This window comes from Tachyglossus aculeatus, chromosome X3 (assembly GCF_015852505.1).
Source record: "Tachyglossus aculeatus isolate mTacAcu1 chromosome X3, mTacAcu1.pri, whole genome shotgun sequence".
Classification (NCBI taxonomy): Eukaryota; Metazoa; Chordata; class Mammalia; order Monotremata; family Tachyglossidae; genus Tachyglossus; species Tachyglossus aculeatus.
In genome coordinates this window covers 34,456,565-34,481,909 of record NC_052099.1, presented here as the reverse complement: position 1 = coordinate 34,481,909, position 25,345 = coordinate 34,456,565, and the positions used below count along the sequence as shown (strand labels likewise).

At 51.9% G+C, this 25,345-nt stretch overlaps 1 protein-coding gene across 1 annotated transcript in view; it reads left to right on the top strand.

The window, feature by feature from the left end:
• The first annotated feature begins 400 nt into the window (after positions 1–400).
• RNF152 (ring finger protein 152) overlaps positions 401–25,345 on the top strand; it is a 36,211-nt gene continuing 11,266 nt past the window's right edge. The window contains exons 1-2 of the mRNA XM_038770509.1: positions 401–555; positions 1,718–1,842. The gene's annotated coding sequence lies outside the window, so the exon portion shown is untranslated. The remainder of the gene's footprint in view (positions 556–1,717; positions 1,843–25,345) is intronic.

Below are 25,345 nucleotides of genomic sequence, written 5' to 3'. Positions count from 1 at the left end.
CTCCTCCGGGCTCCGGGGGCTCCGGGCTCCGGGCTCGGCTGGGACACAAAAGGCTGGGGTTGGGGCGGGGGGAGCCGCACGCGCGGGCACCCAACGGCCCCGGCTCCGGCCCCGGCACCGGCCCCGGCACCGCCGCCGCAGCCTCCCGGGATCCGGGGGGGGGGGGGTCCGGGGCGGTCCGGGGGGAGTCCGGGACGGCAGGACCAACCAACGCCGCGCTGGGGGAGCCCGCCCCCCCCCCCCGCGCCCCCACCCGTGGTACGGTCCCGCCCGGCGCCCGGCGCCCGGGCCCGGCCGGGGGCAACCTAAAGGGGGCGCTGCCGGGCGCGGGGGCTGGGCCGAGGCACGGGCCGCCGGCAGGGGGCGCCCCCCCCCCCCCCCGGGGCCTCCTGCCCGGGCTCCGGGCCGCAGGGCACCCAGGGCTGGGCGGGCACCCACTCACTCACCGTCAGTCACTGTCAGTCAGTCCGTCAGCCCCCGCCGTGGGCACAGCACTGGACCAAAGCCCTTGGAAAAGTACAGTGCAACCGTAACTGAGTCTGGGCGTGCCTCCATGTGAGTGGGCATGGGGGCCCGGGACTGGGGGGGGGGGCATCCTGGAGGGTGGGCATCTGTGAGGGTGAGCATGGGTGCCTGGGGCTGGGTGGGTATCTGTGTGGGCGGGCATGGGTGCCCGAGACTGGGTGGGTATCTGTGTGGATGGGCATAGGTGCCCAGGACTGGGTGGGCATCCGTGAGGGTGAGCGTGGGTGGCCGGGACTGGGTGGGCATCCGTGAGGGTGAGCATGGGTGCCCGGGGCTGGGTGGGCATCCGTGTGGCTGGGCACGGGTGCCCGGGACTGGGTGGGCCTCCGTGAGGGTGAGCATGGGTGTCCGGGACTGGGTGGGCATCCGTGAGGGTGAGCATGGGTGTCCGGGACTGGGTGGGCATCCGTGAGGGTGAGCACGGGTGCCCGGGACTGGGTGGGCATCCGTGTGGCTGGGCACGGGTGCCCGGGACTTGGGTGGGCATCCGTGTGGCTGGGCACGGGTGCCCGGGACTTGGGTGGGCATCCGTGTGGCTGGGCACGGGTGCCCGGGACTGGGTGGGCATCCGTGAGGGTGGGCACGAGTGCCCGGGACTGGGTGGGCATCCGTGTGGCTGGGCACGGGTGCCCGGGACTGGGTGGGCATCCGTGAGGGTGGGCACGAGTGCCCGGGACTGGGTGGGCATCCGTGAGGGTGAGCGTGGGTGCCCGGGCCTGGGTGGGCATCCGTGAGGGTGAGCGTGGGTGCCCGGGACTGGGTGGGCCTCCGTGTGGGTGGGCGTGTGTGCCTATGTATTACTGCTGTGCGTCTGCATGTTACTAGCTGAGCCCCAGATGGGCCGGGGCAGGCGGGTACTCTTGGCCGGGGCATTGTTCTCCTGGGCTCCTAGGGACCGGACCCCACCGCTCTCCAACCGCTAAAGGAGCAACGCTTCCCCGGAACAGAAATGGGGAGGGGGGGACACTGCGGAGGAGAGGAGGGGATGGGGGAGCGGGGAGATGCTTATGTATCTGTTACACGAAAGCAGAGAGGAGCTGCCCCACTGCCCTCCCCGACCACCCCTCACCGTGCCCCCCACCTCATCCCCAACGCCCTCAGCCAGAAGCCGGTGTACACGGAGGCTTTGATTGTGGTGGACGCCGTCGTGCGGGAGCGTGTCTAACCCCCGACTGCATGTAATTCACCGCAGGCAGAACAAAGCTCGGTCCCAGTTGTGCTCTCCCGGCTCGTCGCCTCCCGCCTGCAAAGCGCCAAGGATCCCCCCGGAGCCCACCGTGCGGAATCAGGGGAGACGGGATGCAGTGAAGGACTCAGGTAACCTCCTGGCCGGTGCGGGGGACGTCAGGGGTCTGGGAGAGGCGGGCACCTTGGTTGTCCTTCGTGGACAGCGGCTACCATTCCATCCACAGCATCCCCCCACACACACACCCCGGCCTCATGTTGGGGTGGGAAGTAAAGCCTTGGTAGAAAACACTCCAGGTGACTTTTAAAGCCCGATACTGTCCCCTTGAAAACCAGCTGGGAGGGGATTGTGTAACCCCCCCTTGGATGGGAAGTTCCGTGTCGGCCGCGTATGGATCGCTGCATAAATGTAGGACTCGGAGCGTGTTTGTTTTCAGAGCTGGAGTAACAGATTTTTCCCTCTGTTCCGCGAGCAGCCGACTGTGTTGAAAAGATGTCATTTCAAGAGTCTGATGATGACAGATGTTACCGGAGTCTTCGGTAGAGGACTCGGTTAGGGGTAGTGACTCGCTTCGGCGATGCAGACCGTTTTGTGTTTTCAACTGTGACCGTGTGAAGGTGGAGGGGTCGCGGAGGTGGGGCTGGATTGTCCGGAGGGGCCGGAGGGAGCAACGAAGCCAGATGCGGGCTCCCTCCTCTCCTGCTCTGAACCACCGTCCGGTCCCCGACCGCTGCCACCCCTCAGCCGCCGGTTCATTTCCTGAGATGTGACCTCCAATCTCACTCAGCCTCTTCTGCCCTTAGGATAATTTTATTTTCCTTTGGATGTGGCCAGATTCAGTAGGAATCCTTTACCTTTGACAGAGGCACCGCAGATTCTAGATATTCAGGTTTTCCCGACACCAACACTTGTGTCTGAGACCTCGCCAGGCCCAGAAGTGGACTGGACGCAGGCGGACTCGCAGGACGCGTGGCCCTTCTTAGTCACGGTGGTTTTCCGGCAGTCTTTCAATCAATCAATCAATCGTATTTATTGAGCACTTACTGTGTGCAGAGCACTGTACTAAGCACTTGGGAAGTACAAGTTGGCAAGTGGGCCTTTAGCTGGGGGCCGGAGGCCTGTGAGTAACCAGCTCTGGGAAGGGCTGGGTTAACTTGTGCTCCGCCGCTCTCTCCGGGAACACCACCGTCTCGGGGGGATACAGATCCCGGAGGGTTCTCCGTAGACCTCGAGCCTCTCCCTGCCCCCACTGGGTTTTACGTTCCCTTGCTACAGGCGGGTTATCGGAGGGTGAGATGTAAGTATATGGCCTGAAATATTGTGCATTTTACTATCAGCTGATACCGTGGTTGTTTCGTGTTCACCCAAGGAAGTAAGTCCCTATCAGGTTCCTTGGGAAACAAAGGCCAAGGGTATGGGATGATTAGATTTATGACCCTCGGGCACATCACGCTGGAGAGATTTTGACAGGTGATTTTTATGTCAGCAATAAGACAGGGCGTACCCGCTCTCGGAGCGATAATTTGAAGCGTGGCATAGGAGGGGAGGTACGTGGAGTTGAAGGGTGCGGTTTTTACAAACTTCAAAAACGAAGCAGTGCAGACAAGGTGCAAGATGGAGGGGGCGGGGAGAAGGAGAGAGTTAACCGTAGGGATCCAAGCACCAGGGCAGCGCTGGGGTGAAGCCGTGGAGGGCAGTTGTTTTTAGCTGCCTGGCAGGCTTGGACCAGACTGGCTGCCTTGTTCCTGTGTGCTTCGTCCTATTCTGAGAATACCATCGCTTCTTTGTGGCCGCTTTTCCTTTGGAATATCTCGGCTTAGCTCACCCTGTGACAAGTCCTTTCCTTTCAGTCCTTTCGCAGCTGGAACTGAGCTCAAGGGGAGAGGAGAGATTCATTCAGTCGTACTTATTGAGCGCTTCTGGGTGCACAGCACTGTACTAAGATGCCCCCTCAAGTCTCCTGGGACCCTGGGCCCTCTCCCTTTGCCCCGATCGAGCATGAGTGTTCAGTGGTGCCACTGACTTTCCCAGAGTAGGAGCATTGGTGTATTAAGGCTTACTGTCCTGATACGCAGGTAAACTTCAGATGCAGTCCCTGCCCCTCAAGGGGATCTCAGTCTAAAATAAGAAGGGGAGGGGGCGATGAGTGACAGACACTGAAGGAAAGGTGTAACAATAAAAACGCGAGGACAACAATCTTAACAGCCAGAGGGCTTGGCCTTGTGATTAGAGGAGCTGAGATTTGGGCTCCTCGTGGCTCAGGGGCGGTCAAGGCTGCAGCCACGACCTTCCCATTGTTCTGGAAGGTGAAAAGGCCTCATGCTTCCGCTGCCTCCTCACTCCTATCATCCGGCTGGAGAAGCTGGGGCCGGTGGGAGTCCTGGTGGGGGGCGGGGAACGCCCCCCATACCCCCACTCTTGCGGCAGGCCCCTGCGGTTTGCTGTAAAGAACTGGCTGAGGGCCCCTCGCTGCCATTGCTTCCTCCTGCTTCCAGACCAGTTCTCCATTCATGCCCCGGGACAGGTCACTTACCCTCTTTGGGCCTCAGTTTCCTCATCTGTTAAATGCATCTCTTCCACTGCAAGCCTCACGTGTGACAGGAACTGTATCCAGTCTGATTATGTTGTGCCTCCCTCAAGCAGTCATTGATATTTATTTATTAAGGCAAGAAGCAGCAGCATGGCCTAGTGGAAAGAGGATAGGCCTAGGAGTCAGAGGACCTGGGTTCTAATCCTGGCTCTGCCAGTTGCTTGCTGTGTAACCTTGGGCAAGTCACTTAACTGCTCCGTGTCTAAGGTCTCCTGTCCTCCCTCCTACTTAGACTGTGAGCCCCACGTGGGACTGGGACTGTGTCCCACGTGTAACTTGTACTACCCCAGCACTTAGAAAAGTGCTTGACACTTAATAAGTGCTTAACAAATACCATAAAAAATGCTTGGTAAATAGTAAGCGCTTGATGATGGAACAGTTTAAAAAATTGATCATTATGGTTATTAGCCAGAGTTTCCCAAGCATCATACCAGTAGTCGTATTCTCTTCAAAGCAGAGGTGCTGGCTCTTTATTTTGAGGCCAGAGTTGAGAACAGGGCAGAGAGATTATGGGGAAGGAGGGCTGAGACAGGGAAAGGCTTCGGAGATTGAACAGGCCAGCAAACCATCATTTGGGGCCTGATTGGCCATACTTGGCTCTCATCAGAGAAGCTGGGAATCCAGCAGAGGGTTCGCCAACACCAACCCTTGGGGCATTGGGTACCTGTGGGCAGAAGCAGCAAGGCACAGTGGCTAGAGCACGGGCCTGGGATTCAGAAGGTCATGGGTTCTAATCCCAGCTCCACCACTTGTCTCTTGTGTGACCTTGGCAAGTCACTTCACTTCTCTGTGCCCAGTTCCTTCATCTGTAAAATGGGGATTGAGACCGTGAGCCCGACATGAGACAGGGACTGCGTCCAACCTGATTTGCTCGTATCCACCCCAGCGCTTCGTTCAGTGCCTGGCACACTGTAAGGGCTTAACAGATGCCACTACTATTAGTAGTATTATTACTTGGGCGCAAAAGCAACTTCCAGAAACATCAACCCATCTTTTAAAGTGTCTTCAGGAATGGGTGGCCACTATTTAAACCAGTGGGTACCTGTGGTCTGTGAGGTTTTAGGTGGAGCTGCTGAGAATCCAGACTGGTCACATCATAATCCCATGGAATCCTGTTGTGGCCAGGGAATGAGCCTACCAACTCTGCCAAATTGTACTTCCCAAGCGCTTAGTACAGTGCTCTATACACAGTAAGCGCTCAATAAACATGATTGAATGAATGAATACTCTCCTTAGTGCTTAACACAGCGCTCTGTACACAGTAAGTGCTCAATAAATACTGTGGATGATGATGATCCCGATGGGCAGCAATAGGGCCAAGGTCATCTGGGATATCGAGTCTCTTTCCAGGTGGTGGACAGTAGAATTGCCTCTTTGGGAAGTGCTTGGCCAGCTGGAGGGTTGTGGAAGGACGGACACTGGCATTGTTAGTGCTGAGGATACGATTCCCGCTGGAGAGAAGGGATGGAGCCGTTGAGGCCAGCACAGCATCCTGGTGGTCAGGGCCAGACCCTCCCACGCCCTGAGTCTTCCCCCGAGATCCCGTGCATTCCCTCTAGCCGCTCTTCCGGAACCGCTGGCCTGTGAATTCCTCCCTCTTGACCCTGCTGACCCGTCCTGCGGCACAGCTTTCAGTAGTTGGACCTCTCCTCAACCATTCCTCCAGCTAATTGTGAAACATTTTTGCTCTTTTCGGTCAGAAGTGACCGTTGAGTGGACCACGATGACATTTAGCTCGGGCCTGATAATAATGATGGTATTTGTTAAGTGCTTCCTATGTGCCAGGCACTGTTCTAAGTGCTGGGGTGGATACAAGCAGATCGGGTTGGACACGGTTCCGGTCCCACGTGGGGCTCAGTCTCAATCCCCATTTTACAGAGGAGGTAACTGAGTCCCAGAGAAGCAAAGAGATTTGCCCAAGGTCACACCGCAGACAAGTGGCAGAGCTGAGATTAGAACCCGTGACCTTCTGAATCCCGGGCCCGTGCTCTATCCACTCCGAAACGCTGCTTCTTAATGGCCGCTAGCCACGGTGCCTCATGCCAAGGTCGGCTTCACCGGACCCAGCGTGTGACTTGCAGTCACCTGGTCAGTGATGGAGCGCCGTGGGCGAGACAGAATTCCTGACTGCCAGTCTCATTGCTGAGGAGACTGTATGCTCTCTCCTCATTACGGAGGGACGAGACAGAATTCCAGACTGCCAGCCTCATGCTCTGAGGAGACTGTGTGCTCTCTCCCCATTACGGAGATTCTTTTGGTCTTTGGTAAAGCCTTTCGGCGAGAGAGGTCTCGATGCTTTCAAGGGTTCCGCTTCGGCTTCGGGAATGTGATTGTTTGCTTCTAGGAATGTTAGATGGGTGTCGGCAGAGCATATATCATTGTTAATGCAGACGCGCTATCTGTATTACTGACCGTATCGGCTCTGTAAATCCCATGCAGTTTGAAATATGCAGGAATGTGCTAACGTTTGTGTCCCGGCCTCCAGGCCTGGGCTGGCCAAGTCCCTTTTTCTGGAATCCCAGTGGGACATGGAGCTTCCGTGAAAAACACCTTTCCAAAGAGTTCCTGCCCCTGACAGCATTTCATACAATCCACTCATTTTCAAACTCTTGTGCTGTTCCTTTTTACGGGGTGGGGGGTGGGGGGGGTGCTACCGTACAGGGATGAATCGGGCCGTCTCCGGGAAGCCTACTCAGCCACCCCTGCTGGGCCTCCAGATGAGGAAGCTGGGGCTCTTTGTTGTCTGTCTCCCCCTTCTAGACTGTGAGCCCGTTGTTGGGTAGGGACCGTCTCTCTGCGTTGCCGACTTGTACTTCCCAAGCGCTTAGTACAGTGCTCTGCACACCGTAAGCGCTCAATAAATACAATTGAATGAGTGAATGAATGAATTCAAATCTGGGTCTCAGTCAATCAAGGGTATATATTGAGCACTTACCGTTTACAGAACGCTGTGCTACGCGCTTGGGAGAGTACGGTATCATAGAATTGGTAGACATGTTCCCTGGTCTCCCTACTCCCAGGCCTTTGCTCCTAAGCCACCCAAGGTCTGCTTTGTAGATTGCCCTTTTCCAGACTCCCGACTGCTACCTCTGCGGTTCAAGGAAATCACCCGCCCTCCCAAAACCTGTCATTTTTCCCTTCTCTCAGATTGCATGAAGCCCAGTTGGGATGAAATGGCTATCTACCATCTCTGCCATTGCCTTCTGAGAAGACACTATTTCACCTGCCACCATGGTCTCTGGGAAGACCGAGGGACTCTCCCTCTCTTTCTTCATATCCCCGCCCAAAAGAGCGCTCCTGGGAGATTTATTTCGTGGAATAGTGGATGTTTCTCAACGGGAAGGTAGTTATAAAATAGCTTGCTTGACAAATCAGGAGCTGATTTGCCATTGCCTTACGGAGTTCCCCCCCACCCCTTCCTTCCTTCATTCATTCAATTGTATTTATTGAGTGCTTACTGTGTGCAGAGCACTGTACTAAGCGCTTGGGAAGTACAAGTTGGCAACATATAGAGATGGTCCCTACCCAACAGTGGGCTCGCAGTCTAGAAGACTCCTCACCCCACAGCCCCCACTCCCGCAGCAACATTCCCATCAGCAGAGGTGAGAGAGCACCAGTCCAGAATATGCTGGGAGAATCAATCCCATCAGTCCACAAAAGTCACTGAACACCTGCTGGGGGCAAAGCACTGTACTAAGCACCTGGGAGAGTACAACTCAGTAGATTTGACCCCTGCCTTGAGGAACTAACAATCTAATGGATTGTGAACTCCATTGGAGGGATAAATGAAGGTTCCTGCCACTGCGATATTCCAGAGACCTAAAGAGCAAAACTCTAGGTTCCCTGTTGGCCGGCGGCACAGAGCACTGGGTTTCTTGGGGTAGGAATATAGGAACTCCAAAGCCGAGTTCAGCCGCTTGCTCCTAAAGGTTCTGTGGGGGCGAATGGCGCATTCTTTCCAGAAATTCGTGTTGGAACAGTGACCAACCAGTGGGCTTGCATGAAATATTAGATCCCGAGGAAGCTTTTGTGTTGGCGATTTTTCAGAAGAGACTCCTAACAGATGAGAATGAACGTGTGTAATCTCTGAGGTGAAGCCCTGTTAATATTCCCTTTTGTTGTTTTCCCATGCCAAAGGGGCGACCGCTAGCAGGGCTCCTCCAGGAATTCTTGGCATCGATCACTAATATTCGAGCTGGAAGCCGATTGTGTTATCATCAGCGTCTTTTTGCTTCCGTCCAAGCCAGGAATGTGTGAGGAGGTGATTGGCCATGGCGGTCTGGCTCACTCTGAAGTCCTGCTCTGTCAATCAGTCAATCAATCAATCTTATTTATTGAGCTCTTGTGTACAGAGCACTGAATTAAGTGCTTGGGAGACATATTCTCTGCCCATTCCTGGCTAGACTGGGCAGGGCTGGGTGGGGTTGGTGTCACTGGACTTGAGCTGGAGAAGCAGCGTGGCTCAACGGAAAGAGCCCGGGCTTCGGAGTCAGAGGTCATGGGTTCAAATCCCGTCTCTGCCAACTGTCGGCTGTGTGACTTTGGGCAAGTCACTTAACTTCCATGGGCCTCAGTTACCTCATCTGTAAAATGGGGATTGAGACTGTGAACCCCCCGTGGGACAACCTGATCACCTTGTAACCTCCCCAGTGCTTAGAACAGTGCTTTGCACCTAGTAAGCGCTTAATAAATGCCATTATTATTATTATTATTATTATTATTGAGCTCTTGCTGGTGCAGAGATGATTGCCCTACGGCCACCTGGCTCACTCCCCCGTGAGCCCAGAGCCCCATGACGTGGGGTGGATTTCCCAGGGTCTAAGGTGTGACATGGAGTGGGGCTGGAAGGAGAGGAAGGTGGGGTTAAAGACGTGGAGGATGCACAGGGGAGAGAATGGAGAGGAGATGGGGAGTGGAGAGAAGAAGTACAGAAGGAAGGAGGTGGAAACTGGGCTGCATTTAAGTGACTTGTCCAAGGTCACGCTAGGCCACTGGCAGAGGGAGATTGGAACCCAGGTTTCCACATGGCCTAGTGGAAAGAGCATGGGACTTGGGAGTCGGGCGATCTGGGTTCTAATCCTGCAGCCTCCACCTGCCTACTGCGTGGCTTTAGACAAGTCACTTCACTGCTCTGGTCCTCAGGCTTTCTCACCTCTAAAAATGGGGATTAAACACTCAGTTTCCTTCTCACTTACGCGGTGAGCCCTTTGTCAGACAGGGATTTTGTTTGATCTACCTGTTGCCTGTCTACTTGTTTTGTTTTGTTGTCTATCTCCCCCTTTCTAGACTGTGAGCACATTGTTGGGTAGGGGTGGTCTCTGTTGCCGAATTGTACTTTGCAAGCGCTTAGTACAGTGTTCTGCACACAGTAAGTGCTCAATAAATATGATTGAATGAATGAATGAATCTAATTACCTTACATCTACCTCAGGTTTTAGTACAGTGCTTGATCCAGAGTAAACCCTTAGCAAATGCCATTATTATCATTATTAATAATTACATTAGTAATAATAATCAGATCCAGGCTGATCCCCTCACTCCCCACCTCCCGAGAAGTCTCGGCAGTTCAGACCAGAATGCTGGATAGGCGGCCGTTGTTCAGGATCATTTTGTCATGTGGGCTCATGTATGAAGTTGAAGGGAGTGTGTTTGAACTGGAAGGGTTTCATTTGTTCAGCACGCTAGAGAACATTTATATGAAATTTATAATCCTAGAGTAGTGATTTAGTCTGCGAATAGCTGCATAAATCTGCATTATTAGGATGATGATTTGTGTGACACTGTGTAACGGATGAGATTGCCCGGTTTAAGCAGCCCACGTTACACAGGCACTTAAATCACTTACCCGGATACTGAGAACTAAAAATGAACTTCACGTTAGCTTCACAGACATTTTAGTCCAAACAAGCTGTGTGCCGAGAACATTCAGGCCAAAGTGTATGTTTCGGTCTGGTCGCGTGGACACGCTTACAGTTTGATTGTGGAAGAGAGGAGACCAGCGGTGAGGACAAGGTCGTCCACAGCAGCGGCAGTGGCAGGGACAGCGCTCGACGTGCCGGGTGCGGGGTGTTGTTTTGGGTTCCTACTGTGGGCCAAGCTCTGTGCTGAGAGCTCAGGAGAGTGCACGATTTAGAGAAGCAGCCTGGTGTTTTCATGAAGCAAAAACTCCTCGCTATTGGTTTCAAAGCTCTCCATCACCTCGCCCCCTCCTACCTCACGTCCCTTCTCTCCTCGCTCCTGTGCCACCGCTTACCTCCTCACCGTGCCTCGTTCTCGCCTATCCCGCCGTTGACCCCCGGCCCACGTCCTGCCTCAGGCCCGGAATGCCCTCCCTCTGCCCATCCGCCAAACTAGCTCTCTTCCTCCCTTCAAAGCCCCACCGAGAGCTCACCTCCTCCAGGAGGCCTTCCCAAACTATCCCCTCCCTTTTCCTCTTCTCCTCCTCCCTTCTCCTTCGCCCCCACTCCCTCCCTTTGCCCTACCCCCTTCCCCTCCCCACAGCACTTGTGTATATTTGTACATATTTATTACTATATTTTATTAATGATGTGTATATATTCATTCAATCATATGTATTGAGCGCTTACTGTGTCCAGAGCACACAGTATATAAATATATCTATTTTGATGATATTGACACCTGTCTACTTGTTTTGTTGTCTGTCTCCCCCTTCTAGACCGTGAGCCCGTTGTTGGGTAGGGACTGTCTCTCCCTGTTGCTCAATTGTACTTCCCAAGCGCTTAGTACAGTGCTCTGCACACAGTAAGCGCTCAATAAATACGATTGAATGAATGAATGGATAGAACATGGGCCTGCGAGTCAGAAGCTCATGGGTTCTAATCTCAGCTCTGCCACTTGTCTGCTGTGTGACCTTGGGCAGGTCACTTCACTTCTCTGTGCCTCAGTCACCTCATCTGTAAAATGGGAATTAAGACTGTGAGCCCCAAGTGGGACAGGGACCTGATTACCTTGCATCTACCCCAAGACTTAGCACAGTGCTTGGCACATAGTAAGCACTTAACAAATACCATCATTATTATTATTATTATTATTATTATTATTATTATTATTACCTCCTTCATTTTCAGTGCTCTGCACACAGTAAGCGCTCAATAAATACGGTCGGTTGATTGTCCCTTGGATCAATCAATCAATCAATCAATCGTATTTATTGAGCGCTTACTATGTGCAGAGCACTGTACTAAGTGCTTGGGAAGTACAAATTGGCAACATATAGAGACAGTCCCTACCCAACAGTGGGCTCACAGTCTAAAAGGGGGAGACAGAGAACAAAACCAAACATACTTAACAATATAAAATAAATAGAATAGATATGTACAAGTAAAATAAATAAATAAATAGAGTAATAAATCTGTACAAACATATATACATATATACAGGTGCTGTGGGGAAGGGAAGGAGGTAAGATGGGGGGGATGGAGAGGGGGACGAGGGGGAGAGGAAGGAAGGGGCTCAGTCTGGGAAGGCCTCTTGGAGGAGGTGAGCTCTCAGCAGGGCCTTGAAGGGAGGAAGAGAGCTAGCTTGGCGGATGGGCATAGGGATTGGGGGCATTCCGGGCCCGGGGGAGGACGTGGGCCGGGGGTTGATGGCAGGACAGGCGAGAACGAGGTACGGTGAGGAGATTAGCGGCGGAGAAGCGGAGGGTGCGGGCTGGGCTGGAGAAGGAGAGAAGGGATGGAGAGGAGGCCTGGGTTTCGTAAGGCTCCTCATCAGCAAGCTGGGCAGCTGAGTGGGACTGGACTGTCTGCCCATCGCGCCCCTTTTCGTGTTGATGCGGTGCCCTCATCTGCGAGGCTCAGCGCCCGGTGAAGCCCGCCAGGTCCCCTCAAGTGCCCTGGTAGCCCACCCAGTGCGCTCCGCAGCTGGCAGTAAACCTTTGCCTCCCAAGGGCATCAAGTCTACCCCTCTCAGGGGTGGTTTGTCAAAGTGTGGGAACTTGTCTGTCAAAGTCAGTCAGTTTCTGCCAGGACTGGCTGATCTGCGGGGGCAGGAGCCAGATTCTCCTGGGAATGCACCTTGGCTGGCGGCGATGGGCGGGACTGAAGCAGAGGGCCTCTCGGGAATTATAATTTGAATGGGATCCACACTCACTAAGCGCCAAGCACTGGGCTGAACACAGATATAGATGACCGGGGGAACCTGGTCCCTATTAATCAATTATATTTGTTGAGTGCTTAGTGCTTACTGTGTGCAGAGCACTGTATTGAGTGCTTGGGAGAGTACAGTGTAACAGAGTTGGTAAACACATTCAATCAATCAATCAATCAATCATATTTATTGAGTGCTTACTGTGTGCAGAGCACTGTACTAAGCACTTGGGAAGTACAAATTGGCAACATACAGAGACAGTCCCTACCCAACAGTGGGCTCACAGTCTAAAAGAGGGAGACAGAGAACCAAACCAAACATACTAACAAAATAAAATAAATAGAATAGATAGGTACAAGATAAATAAATAAATAGAGTAATAAATATGTACAAACATATATACATATATACAATTGCTGTGGAGAAGGGAAGGATGTAAGGGGGGGGATGGAGGGGGGGTCAGGGCGAGAGGAAAGAAGGGGCTCAGTGTGGGAAGGCCTCCTGGAGGAGGTGAGCTCTCAGTAGGGCCTTGAAGGGAGGAAGAGAGCTAGCTTGGCGGATGGGCAGAGGGACATTCCCTCCCTCCAACGAGTTTACAGTCTAGGGGGGAGTCAGACATTAATAAAAATAAATTACAGATATGTACAAAAGTCCTGTGGGGCTGAGGGAGGGGTGAATAAAGAGAGCAATTCAGGGTGACACAGAAAGGAGCGGGAAAAGAGGAAATGAGGGCTTAGTCAGGGAAGGCCTCTTGGAGGAGACGTGCCTTCAGTAAGACTTTTAAGGTGGGGAGAATCATCGTCAGATATGAAGGAGGAAGGCGTTCCAGGCTAGAGGCAGGACATGGGCAGGAGAGGGCTGGATTGTAGTAGGAGAGCAGTGAGGTGAGGTAGGAGGGGGCAAGGCGATTGAGTGTTTTAAAGCCGATGGTCAGGAGTTTCCGTTTGATGCGGAGGTGGATGGGCAGCCCCTGGAGATTCTCAAGGAGCGGGGAAAACGACTAAACGGTTTTGTGGAAAAATGATCCGGGCAGCAGAATGAAATGTGGACTGAGCGGGGAGAGACAGGAGGCACGAAGGTCAGCAAGAAGGCTGATACAGTAATCAAGGTGGGATAAGACAAGTGCTTGGATCGACATGGTTGCTCTTTGGATGGAGAGGAAAGGGCAACTCCTAACAATATTGTGAAGGTTGAACTGACTGATTTAGTGATAGACTGATTACGTGGGTTCAATGAGAGATAAGTCAAGGATAATGCCAAGGTTAGGGGCTTGTGAAATTGAAGAATGGTGGTGCTGTCTACAGTAACGGGAAAATCATGGAGAGGACAAAGTTTGAGTGGGAAAATAAGGAGTTCTGCTTTGCACATTTTAAGTTTGAGGTGTCGGTGGAACAGCCAAGTAGACACGTTTAGAAGGCAGGAGGAACTGTAAAACTGCAGAGGGAGAGAGAGATCAGGGCTGGCTTAGAGAGGCCCCTGCCCCTCACGGGGATTACAGTCCAAGAGTCAGTTACTTAGGGAGTGTGTTGCAGGGGAGGTGCTTTTTTTGTTGTTACTTTTGGTTTTCTGTGGGATTTGCTTTGCGCTTACCATGTGTCAAGCACTGTTTTAAGCACTGGGATAGATACCGTAGTTAAATAATCAGGTCTCAGATGGGGCTCCCAGTCTAAGTAGGAGGGAGAACAGGTATTGAATCCCCATTTTGCAGAGGAGGGAAGTGAAGTGGGAAGTGACCGGGAAGTGAAGTGGGAAGTGACGGGGAAGTGAAGTGACTCGCGCAGTGTTCGGCTCTAAGTGGTCTCCTACCCGTGGTCAGGCCAGACATCCAGTCCGTTCAGCCCGCTCTGCCAAGGGCAACAGAGGAGGCGAGCAGGAGTAGGACGCAATTCCCTTCGCAGGCAGGTACCCGCTCTCCTAACGGCTGAGGGGACCTCTTCGAATACATTCAGCTTTCTCACTCCTAACCCAGCCCAGCCGGCCCCGCGTTTCTCCACACACGCCCGATGTCTCTACCGCGGTTTTCCCACCCTGAAGAGAAGAGGGTGCCTTTTGCTCTGGTGTTGCACAGGGCTTGTAAAATGATTTGATCCCTCGGCTGGAACCCACTTCCTGCCTTCATGTATACGCAGGGCTGTTATAAATAGCACTGGTTTGGCTTGCACCGCAGACAGACCAAGGGAGAAGAGACTTGAATTCCATCAGGAGACTGTTGGGTAAAGTCAGACCAGCACAGTGAGTGTATTGTCCAGGGGCTCACAAGGCCGTGATCTCCCTTGCCGTAGCCTGCCCCGCCTGCGCTAAGCCCCCCTTTCCTCTTCTCCCACTCCCTTCTGCATCACCCTGACTTGCTCCCTTTATTCTTTCCCACTTCCAACCCCTTGGCACTTATGTACATATCTGTAACTTTATTTATATTAATGTCTGCCTCCCCCTCTAGGCTGTAGGCTCGTTATAGGCAGGGAATGTGTCTGTTATATTGTACTCTCCCAAGCACTTAGTATGGTACTCTGCTCACAATAAGCACTCCATAAATATGATAGACTGACTGACTGACTGCACTTGGAACCCCTGGCTTTGCAGGGAAGGAAGGGGAAAGGCAGTTTGCCATTTATCTCTCCTTCCCCCTTTCTCATTCCAGCAAGAGAAAGCTTTCACAGAGATAGCTCTGGACCACTGTATTAGCTAGAGGCTCTTAGCTTTTTTTTTTTCCTTTCCCCAAGTGCTGTAATTAGGAATTGCCATTCTATTTCTGTCCTGGCCAAGGGTTTTTTTTTTCCCCTTTCAAAACAAACAAACAAAAAAAGAATCCCACCATCTGGGAATATTGTTGTTTCTACATTGACGATACAGCCCGGCAAAATGGCTGCCAATGAACAAGGCGGAGAGGAGGAGCCTCCAGCCAGCTTCCCCACGGCCGGTGAAACTTCCGAAGGAATCAGTGGAGCCGAAGGGCCTGACGTGAATTTTCCCCCGCGCCTCGGCTTCTGCCCTCGCCATCAGTGGGCCACAACTAGGCCATGCTGACTGGTCAGCTGACTTTTAGACTGTGAGCCCACTGTTGGGTAGGGACTGTCTCTGTATGTTGCCAACTCGTACTTCCCAAGCACTTAGTACAGTGCTCTGCACACAGTAAGCGCTCAATAAATACGATTGATTGATTGATTGGTCATGTGGAAGCGATGTGCCCCAGGATGTTTGGTCTTGCTTTTCCCCCTTGCTTTCCCTTGCTCATCTTAAGTGCCATTGCTGCTGAAGGTGCCCGCCCCTTCCCTCCTCCCCTCTGCCACCTGACTCTTCCTTGGGAGTAGCCGGACAGAGCATGTAGAGGCATGTGTGCCAGCGTGTCTCACGAACCAGAGCCAGTCCATTGCTCCAGGTCAGTCCTGGCTTCCGTGGTGTGGGCCACGGGGGCTGCCCGCAGGCGGACTCTGGGCTAGCCAGCGTCTGTGCCGGTCCTGGCTGCTTGGGAGGAAGCTGCCCCAAGTTCCTGGTCCTGTGAGCCCTTCATTCATTTTAGATCATGGGCACCTGGGCAAGACTGGGCAGGACCAGGTTGGACTCCTGGGATCTGAGACAGCAGGGCAGAGCGGGGTGGGGTGGGGAATGGAAGAAGAGGGAGGAGGCGACAGAGTCTCACTGACTCAGTGGCCTGCTGGCACCCATGGAGTCCTGCTGGCACCCATGGAGTCCTGCTGGCACCCATGGAGTCCTGCTGGCACCCATGGAGTCCTGGCGGTCTGGGCTCGGACCTGGTTCTGAAACGGTGACCTCAACGGTGAAGCAGCGTGGCTCAGTGGAAAGAGATAATAATGTGGTATTTGCCAGCTCCGCCAATTGTCAGCTGTGTGACTTCTCTGTGCCTCAGTCACCTCATCTGTAAAGTGGGGATTAAGACCGTGAGCCCCCCGTGGGACAACTTGATTACCTTTTCATTATTCATTCATTCAATCGTATTTATTGAGCACTGATTGTGTGCAGAGCACTGTTCTAAGCGCTTGGGAAGTCCAAGTTGGCAACATATAGAGACGGTCCCTACCTAGCAGTGGGCTCACAGTCTAGAAGGGGGAGACAGACAACAAAACAAAGCATATTAACAAAATAAAATAAATAGAATAAATGTGTACAAATAAAATAAATAAATAGAGTAATAAATACGTACAAACATATATACAGGTGCTGTGGGGAGGGGAAGGAGGTAAGGCTGGGGGGATGGGGAGGGGGAAGAGGGGGAGATGAGGGAGGGAACTGGAATTGTTACCTCCCCAGTGCTTAGAACAGTGCTTTGCACATAGTAAGCGCTTAATAAATGCCATTATTATTATTATTATTATTATCTGCTTCAGGTGAATGTACAGTTCAAATTCCCGGTTTCTGTTCCCAAGGGCTTGCCCTGGGGGCACGCCCCCCACCCCCACCCCAAGACGCCTTGTCTGTGATGAGTTAGCAGAGATCTGCTGCCCTTGTGATGCCTGGGGGCTGGTGGTTTGGGAAATGCTGATGGGGGCATGTGGGGGTGGTTACCGCTAGATTTAGGGGGTGATTTCCACAGCATATGCTGAAAATAACTCACCGCCTCTGAATTGGCAGTAGTTTGGAGAACGGGTCCAGAAGGAAGGTTGCATCACTGTCCCAATGTCTGGAGCAAGGGTGTCCCTGGGCCTGTGTTTTTTGATGATCCAATTTCGTGTCCAGTGAAAACAAAACCATTTCCAGACAGTTCCCCACCCAGAGCAGAGTTTTCGTGACTGCTGGAATCTGAAATGTGGGGAAATGGTCCCGTAAGCTGCATTCTCCCCATTTTGCTGACAAAAACATCGGGGATCCATGCGTGAATCCACAACCCTAAGTCTCCCAAGCTGCCCATCGGGGGTTGAGGCTCACCTGGGGCTTCAGCTGATGACAGGGCTTATCCCAGTTCCTAAAACTTGCCTGGTTGGAATTTTTCTTCCCCGGCTGGCATCTTGGTAGTGTGACTATGTCCTTTAACGTGTAGCATGGTGTCCGTATCGCTTCCAGGGAAGAGTGTGAAATATTTCAGTGAATACTTTTCAAATTAAACTGGGCTTTTGGAGAGTATGCTGGGAAAAGCTGAAACTTTTCCTAGCATTATCGACTTGAGTCGAATAATGACACAGTTTATATTTCCTGGGACAATTATAGGATGATAGGGGAATGATATTTCATTAGTGCTTGACAGTCTTAATTTTTCAACAGATCTGATTATCGTATCTTTCTCTCTCTTTAGTCGTCTAATGAGACCCGAGGATCAGGCTGAGGTACTATGATCCCTCCAGAGATTCAGTTATGGAAATAGTGCCGTCTTCCCCAGCAGGCCCAGTCACTTCTCTGGCTGCTCCTCTGATGTGAGATATTTGCCGTTAGGATGCACACCGACATTGCCCAGGCTGCAGTGTCATTGAGTAAAGAAGGGATCAAGCTGACAGCCCATCAGAAAGCTCCTTTGTAGTAAACATGGTTTCCACCAGTCAGAAACCTCGCCGCCCTGCCCTGTCTGTATCCGTGTTGTGGAGTTAGAAGATCGTGGATTCTAATCTTGGCTCCTCCAAGTGTCTGCTGTGTGACCTTGGGCAAGTCACTTCACTTCTCTGGGCCTCAGTGACCTCATCTGTAAAATGGGGATTGAGACTGTGAGCCCCATGTGGGACAGGGACTGGGTCAACCCGGTTTGCTGTATCCACCCCGGTGCTGAGTACAGAGCCTGGCACATGGCAAGCGCTTAACAAATACCACATTATTATTATCATCATTATTATTATTCTCTAGGGAAGCAGTACCAGTGTGGGATTTGGGGTTTTTTTAAATCTCTATTTTTCCCAAACTCTCCACATCCTTAAATTATCCCATTTTTGGTCTCATCGGCCGTTCCTTTTCTCTAGCTACAACACCACTGGGCTCCCTTTGGCCTGGATGGCAGGGACTAGAGCACCATGTCAATCAATCCCTATGATGGATTGATCTGTCAACATGCCCTGGAAAATTTCAGACCACTGGGCCCCCAGCCTTGGTCACCTCAAAGTCTGCTCTCCCTTCATCTCAAGGGACAGGATGGTGCCCTGTTTCTGTAGTTTGTCGGCCAGGGGTCGATATTTGAATCCAAATTTTCAGGACCAAGTCGTGTGTCCCTTGGGCTTATTTGGAAAAAAAAATACATTTCTTACGCGACTTGGTGGAATGAGTCCAGGGAAGCATTCTCAGTGTCTACAATTTCCCTAGAGTCACAGCTCTCTTTCAGCAGACAGCTAAATGATCCAAAGGCAGCTGGGGTGGATTTTCCCCAGTTAAGAAGCCTCCACTACAGGGATCTCTTTGCCAAGCCTAGAGTACATGCATTGAGACTTCAGCAGGCCCAGGTGTACAAGCACTCTGTGACATGCACACAGGCCAAGGCCTTGCACACATGTGGATCTCCATGCACAGGACCGCAGACATAGCAGAGCCTCTGTGGAATGCTCAGGCCCCCTCCACCTTTGCTTCTGGGTCCGGGAGAGAACTGCTAATCAAACCTGTGTGAACCTCCAGGCAGATTTCCAGGATTGCATTCCCTCCTCCTCTTTGCTCTCGTTCTTGGAGGCCTTCGGCCTCTGTGGAGCTCCAAATTCTGCTGCCAAGGTCACCCTCAGAAGAGAGGTGGGAGCAGTCTGCTCAGCTGATTGCTGCACACTCTCTCCCGGTCAGCACCCCTCCACTGCTTTCTTTGACTGACCTTCTCCCACCTGGTTCAGGTGAGGCTGAGGAGTAACTCGGACAGAGATGCTTTGGCTGGAGGCCAGGGGAGGCCCACGGCCCAAACCTAGCCTGGTGAGTTGGGAGACATCTGGGAGGGCTGGTGATTAGAGACGTGTCCCTTGCAGATCTTCCTCCAGCCTGGGCTAAAGAGCGTTCTGTCACGAGAGGGTGGCCGAGCCTTTAAACCAATTTTCCTGGCGGCGGGGTTGCAGCTGAGCCCGTGACTAGAAAATGAGGAGGTTAAAATAAGCTCAGATTGGACCTGAGGACCGTCTCGAGAGTTCTGAAGTGTGCGGAGGACGCGCTTTCCCAGAAGCCGAGAACAAGATTTTAATTGGAAGACTGTCAGTTTGCTAGAAAGTGTCCAGTGAGTGAGAGCTTGTGTGCCGTAGAGGGAGGTTAATCGAGCCATGCTTGGATGAATTGCCGTCCAGAGTAGAATATTGGCTGCAGGGGCCCGGACACAAATTGCATGTCTCAGTGTGCATTAAAAAACTGGAAAAGGAACAGAGCTGCAGCTGTTCAAAAATGAAATGGAACAGATTTCTGGACCTGCATCATCATCCTGGGAAGGAAAACCATTTTGACCCTGGAGTCAGTTGTATTTATTGAGTACTTATTGTATGCAGAACACTGTACTAAGCACTTGGGAGAGTACAATACCAAAATGTAACAGTCACATTCCCTGCCCACAATGAATTTCCAGTCCAAAGGGGGAGACAGACATTTATATAAATAAAACTACAGGTAGAAATCTGGAAGGGAGAAAGAACGAGCCAATGGCCAGGCATCCTTGGATCCACCGGGCATCCTCGGGCCCACCAGGTATCCTTGAGAAGCAGTGTGGCTCAGTGGAAAGAGCACGGGCTTTGGAGTTGGAGGTCATGGGTTCAAATCCCAGCTCCGCCAATTGCCAGCTGTGTGACTTTGGGCAAGTCACTTCACTTCTCTGGGCCCCAGTTCCCTCATCTGCAAAATGGGGACTAAAACTGTGAGCCCCACGTGGGACAACCTGATCACCTTGTATCCCCCCAGCGCTTAGAACAGTGCTTTGCACATAGTAAGCGCTTAACAAATGCTAACATTTATTATTATTATTATCCTTGGGTCATGGGGAATACATAGCAATGGTCCAGCGGTGGACGGGGGCCACCATCGGAGAAGCGGCTTGTGTGCTGGCTTCGGCACTGGCTGTGGCAGTGGGTTGCAGTGCCAACTTCCCTTCCTGTGAGCACTGAGCAGGATGCAGCCCTCCTGCTCTGGGGCAACTGGAGGGGGTACTTGAGACCAATTCATTCATTCATTCAATCATATTTATTGAGTGCTTACTGTGTGCAGAGCACTGTACTAAGCGCTTGGGAAGTACAATTTGGCAACATATAGAGACGGTCCCTACCCAACAGTGGGCTCACAGTCTAGACCAATCCTCTGGTCAGTTCTGGGCGGACTAACAATGGGGATCTGAATCTTGGCATTGCAGTACTGAATGGTCTCTGAGAGAGACCCAGGTGAATTTTGACTTTTGCCAGAAATTTAAAAAAGATACACTCCCTCCTCCCCACCCCACCGTTTTCCCTCTTTCATCTGACAAATAACCTGGGGGCCTAAACATTCCATAATGTGATTTAATAGAGTCATGAAAATAACGACAAGGCATTATGAGCCCACACGCATTTTCCCAAGCCTCCTCCCACCCCGTCTTTGGAGGTGGGTTGGGAGGGAAACAGTGAAACCGGCATTTGTTCCCTCTTACCCATTATCAGCGTGTCAGGCAAAAGGTAGTTCTGACATCCTTGTGTGTATTGGGCAGTCAGCTCTGTAATGCACCCCTCACGATTCACCCCTTATGATGGGTTTGAGACTCGGGTGTTTAGAGCAGTGCTCCAGCGCTTAGAACAGTCCTTTGCACATAGTAAGCGCTTAACAAATACCATCATCACTATTACTGTTATTTTCGATGGGAGGCCACCCCTCCTTTCCCCCCACAAATTATTATCTTTCCTTGAAGACTGGGAAGGATCACACCTAAAGGGAGAAAATATCATGGTGCCCTTAATTCTTGGTCAGTTAGCTGATCATATGTCAATCATATTTATTGAGCGCTTACTGTGTGCAGAGCACTGTACTAAGCCCTTGGGAGAGTACAATATAACAATAAACAGATATGTTTCTTGCCCACAACGAGATTACAGTTTACAGTCTTAAATTCCAGGAGTTCTGGGCGCTTAACATTAAGCCCCTGGTCACTCTCAGCACAAAGGCAGCCGACACTCTTCCACGAGCTTTTCCCCGTCCGTGTTTTTGCTTTCCTCATTCCCCAGGCCTTGTTTGCACATCGCAGTGTGAGACCCGAAAGGGAGACCGGGCTGGCCCAGCCACATTATTGATGTAGGGGACGGAAGCCGGCCGTCTGTGGCAAGAAGGCTGCCGCGGAGGCCGGCAGCTCCAGACGTGTTTCCCACCCAGATTCCTCCAGGCTGCCAACTGAAAGATGATGCGCTTTGTTTGTTAGGGGGAAGGGCTGTGTCTCTGATTTTTTTTTCCTCTTCTTCTTAATCATTACTTCTACTGAAATCTCCACTTTGTAGTTTCAGATATCTCTTCTAATTGGGGATTTTTTCAAAGAAATGGAATTTCTCTTCAGTCAACTCCACGAACCAATAGGTATCGTCCCCCAGTTTCAAACTGTGCATTCTCTAGGATTCTGGGGATCATTCGTTCATTCAATTGTATTTATTGAGTGTTTACTGTGTGCAGAGCACTGTACTAAGCACTTGGAAAGTACAAATCGGCAACATATAGAGGCAGTACCTACCCAACAACGGGCTCTGTAGTAACAGTGAAAGTTTGAATCTAACCGGAAAACCAAGCTTTTTCTCCAGGAACTTGCAGAGATGCTAGGCTCATCTCAATCTGAAGCTCCATTTCACTCAGGGAAGTCTTTGGAAAATTATGGCCTCCAGAGTTTAAAAGACAGAACATTGCCTCATTCCTAGGACATAGTTCTTAAAGTACTCTTCGCTTCCACACCTGCTACACCTCAATGGCAGAGAGAGCAGATCCCCAGCAGCCTCCCAGCTCTTTTGGAAGGGAGGAAGGAGGAGGGAACATCTGTTTGAGAGAGTCAAGAATAATACTTGCAGTGAGACAGAATGATCAAAATCTCCCTCAAAATGGGAATCCTAGAGCAGAGCTCACTCGCCACTCCCCCAGGTCATAGGACCAAGGAGGGTGTTTGGAATTCAGCCTTGCTCATCCCCGATTTCAGGCTAGCGATGAGTTTCTTATGGGGGCACAACTCCAGGAGGACAAGTCCGGGTCACCGCGTAAGCAGCCAGGTGAGGCGCAGGTGGTTCCCGCTCGTCAGCTCTGGGACGGCACAGTCGAGCCTCTGAAGAGCGAGCGAACCATTGGGAAGCCGGAAACGCCCGCCCTTTCCTCTCGGCGCCTGGCAGCCAGTCACCAGGCATGACTACACCGAAAATGGGCAACAGAGCTTCTCTCAGGAAATATTCTGACATTCCTCGTTTCCCCCAGAAAAGTAAAACAATAGCACATTCACCACAAATTGTTCAGTAGAAGAATGCAATCCATGGAACCGCAAGGCAAACAAGGTAGCCATATGAGCGGGATTAAACATCTGGGGAAATCAATGGGAGTCCTTTGATCCCAGCACAGGCAGACTTTGTGATGGGACCCACAGCAGATAGTCCATTCTGTGAGTTGCCTTTACAATCCAGAGGGCTTAAGAACATAATACCAGAATAGTAGGGGTTTTTCATGGACATTGCTAAATGCTCTCATTTCCTCTGCCTGTACCTTCCCACCTTCCCTCCCTTCTCTACTTCATTCGTATATTTCTAGCTCCATTAAGTCTGTCCTTCTCATTAAAGGTGAGACTTTTTGGTGGTGACGGAGATTCCGATCCATCCCGGAGCCCGCAGAGGTTATCCTTGACCATGGTGAGGAATTTCCCATTTGCTGTTCTTGGATGTGGCTCTCGATGCCCCAGTCTTCCTGAAGCCACCAGCCAGAGAGAGGTCCAGGCTGGCTGGTCAGCCCCGGGCAGGGGGCTCCCAGCATAAACAGTGGGGTCCAGTGGAGAGAACACGGCCCTGGAAGTCAGAGGTTTCAGTTCTCATCCCAGCTCCTCCACTTGCCTGCAGGATGACCTTGGACAAGTCACATAACTTCTCAGTGCCCCAGTTTTGTCCTCTGTAAAATAGCGATTCAGTACCTGTACTCCCTCCTGCTTAGACTGTGATCCCCGTGTAGGACGGGGACTGTGTCCAACCTGGATCTACCCTGGAGCTTAGTACAGTGTTTGGCACATGCATAATTATGAATATGTGTTGAGCACCTGCTGTGTGTGGAGCACTGAACCAAACATGTGGGAACATACAGTAGAGGTAGAAGCACTGGTCCAGTCAGTCAGTTAATTGTATTTATTGAGCACTTACTGTTTGCAGAACACTATACTAAGTGCTTGGGAGAATACAATATAAAAATAAATAGACACATTCCCTGCCCCCAAAGAGCTTACAGTCTAGAGGGGGAGACAGACATTAGTATAAATACATAAATTACAGATATGTACATAAGTGCTGTGGGGCTGAGACGGGGGATGAATAAAGGGAGCAAGTCAGGGCAACTGAGAAGGGAGTGGGAGAAGAGGAAAACAGGGCTTAGGAAAGCCTCTTGGAGGAGGTGTGCCTTCAATAAGGCTTTGAAGGAGGGGGGAAAGTAATTGTCTGTCCCAACTCTATCCTTAGGAACTCCCAATTTTATGGGGAGTTTGAGGTAAAATAATTTACAGATAAAGAAGCATTCAAATATGTAAACTCAGGGGATAGTAGCAAGGATGTGATCTGGGAAGAAAAAAAATGCACTGGTAAGTGTTCTGGAGGAGATGGGATTTCAGAAGGGCTCCGAAGGTAGGCATAGCCATAGTCTGGCAGACTTGATGGGGGAGGAAGCTTGGGCATCCCTGGAAAGAGGAGCTGGGGAATGAGGTTGGGACTCCGGGCCCTTAGGTGACCGACCTGTGCCAGGAAGCATTCCCTGTTCCCGGCAGTTTTCCGATTGTGGGCTTGTTTCTTCATCCCAGCCCTGGGACATGCGTCCCCTTACCCATTCCCATCTCTGTCAGTGACCCTGCTCTCTTCTTCCCCTGCCCCTTTCCGGTAGTGCCTGTTGGGAAGCCGACTGTGCCGGGACATCACGGCTGAGGGCTCATGCCCGGGTCGGAAAGGATCGTAATCGCCAAGGCCGGCTCGGGGACCAGCCTGTAGAGCGATGAGCGGAGAGGCGAGCAGGTGTCCAGCTGTGAGGGGTTTTTGGTGTGGCTGGTTCTGCCTTTCCTCTCCCGGTCTTGTGGGTGATTGGTGAGATTTTCCCGATGCTATCTCCTTTTACTCTTTCAATCGATCAGTGGTATTTATCGAGGGCTCGCTGTGTGCAGAGCACTGTACTGAGTCTTTGGGAGAGAACAGTATAACAGAGTTGCTTTCTCATCAGCTGAAGGAAGCGAATAGCCAGAAAGGCAGCCACCCGCTGTGGGGTTCGTTCTCTTGTTCCAGGATCGCTTCCGCAGGAAAGGGAGCCGGTGTGTATCTGTGCTGTTGTTCCGTGAGGTGGGAAAACAGAGCAGAGTCGCAGCGATTAAGCTCTGATTTGGAAGGCTTTGTTTCCTGAGGGAAGCGTGGCCTTGAGCTTGCAGCCGGCCCTGGTGAGTCCGAGGTGACCTTGGGCTTGACTTCGTGCTGTGGGCGGCACTGCCTCGCAGCGTGCTGGGCTGTGACCTTGGTCCAATGGGTCACTCAATAAGAGCATTAGGGAATTCCTTTCAGTTGGAATCCACGACTCCAAGCCGTGCCGCCACCCCCGGCCTCCGTCCCAGCTCATGTAGGCGGGTTTCTGAGGTCCGTCCGAAAGGAGACTTGTTTGGGGATTTGTCTTCCCCTTTCCTGAGTGGATCAGGCTTGGGGAATAGGGAGAAAGCTTAGAGTGACCAGAGGTAGACTCGCCGGAGCAAGGTGGGAGAGCCAGAGTCCAAGTGGTGATTAACTTGGGAAAATTACTCTTTCCGGATGGGAAGCAGCGATTATCCCGGCATCTCGTGTCCAGCTTGAACCCTGTAAACTCGTTACTGCATTATTGAGGCTTACTGGGTGGTGAGTGCTGTGCTA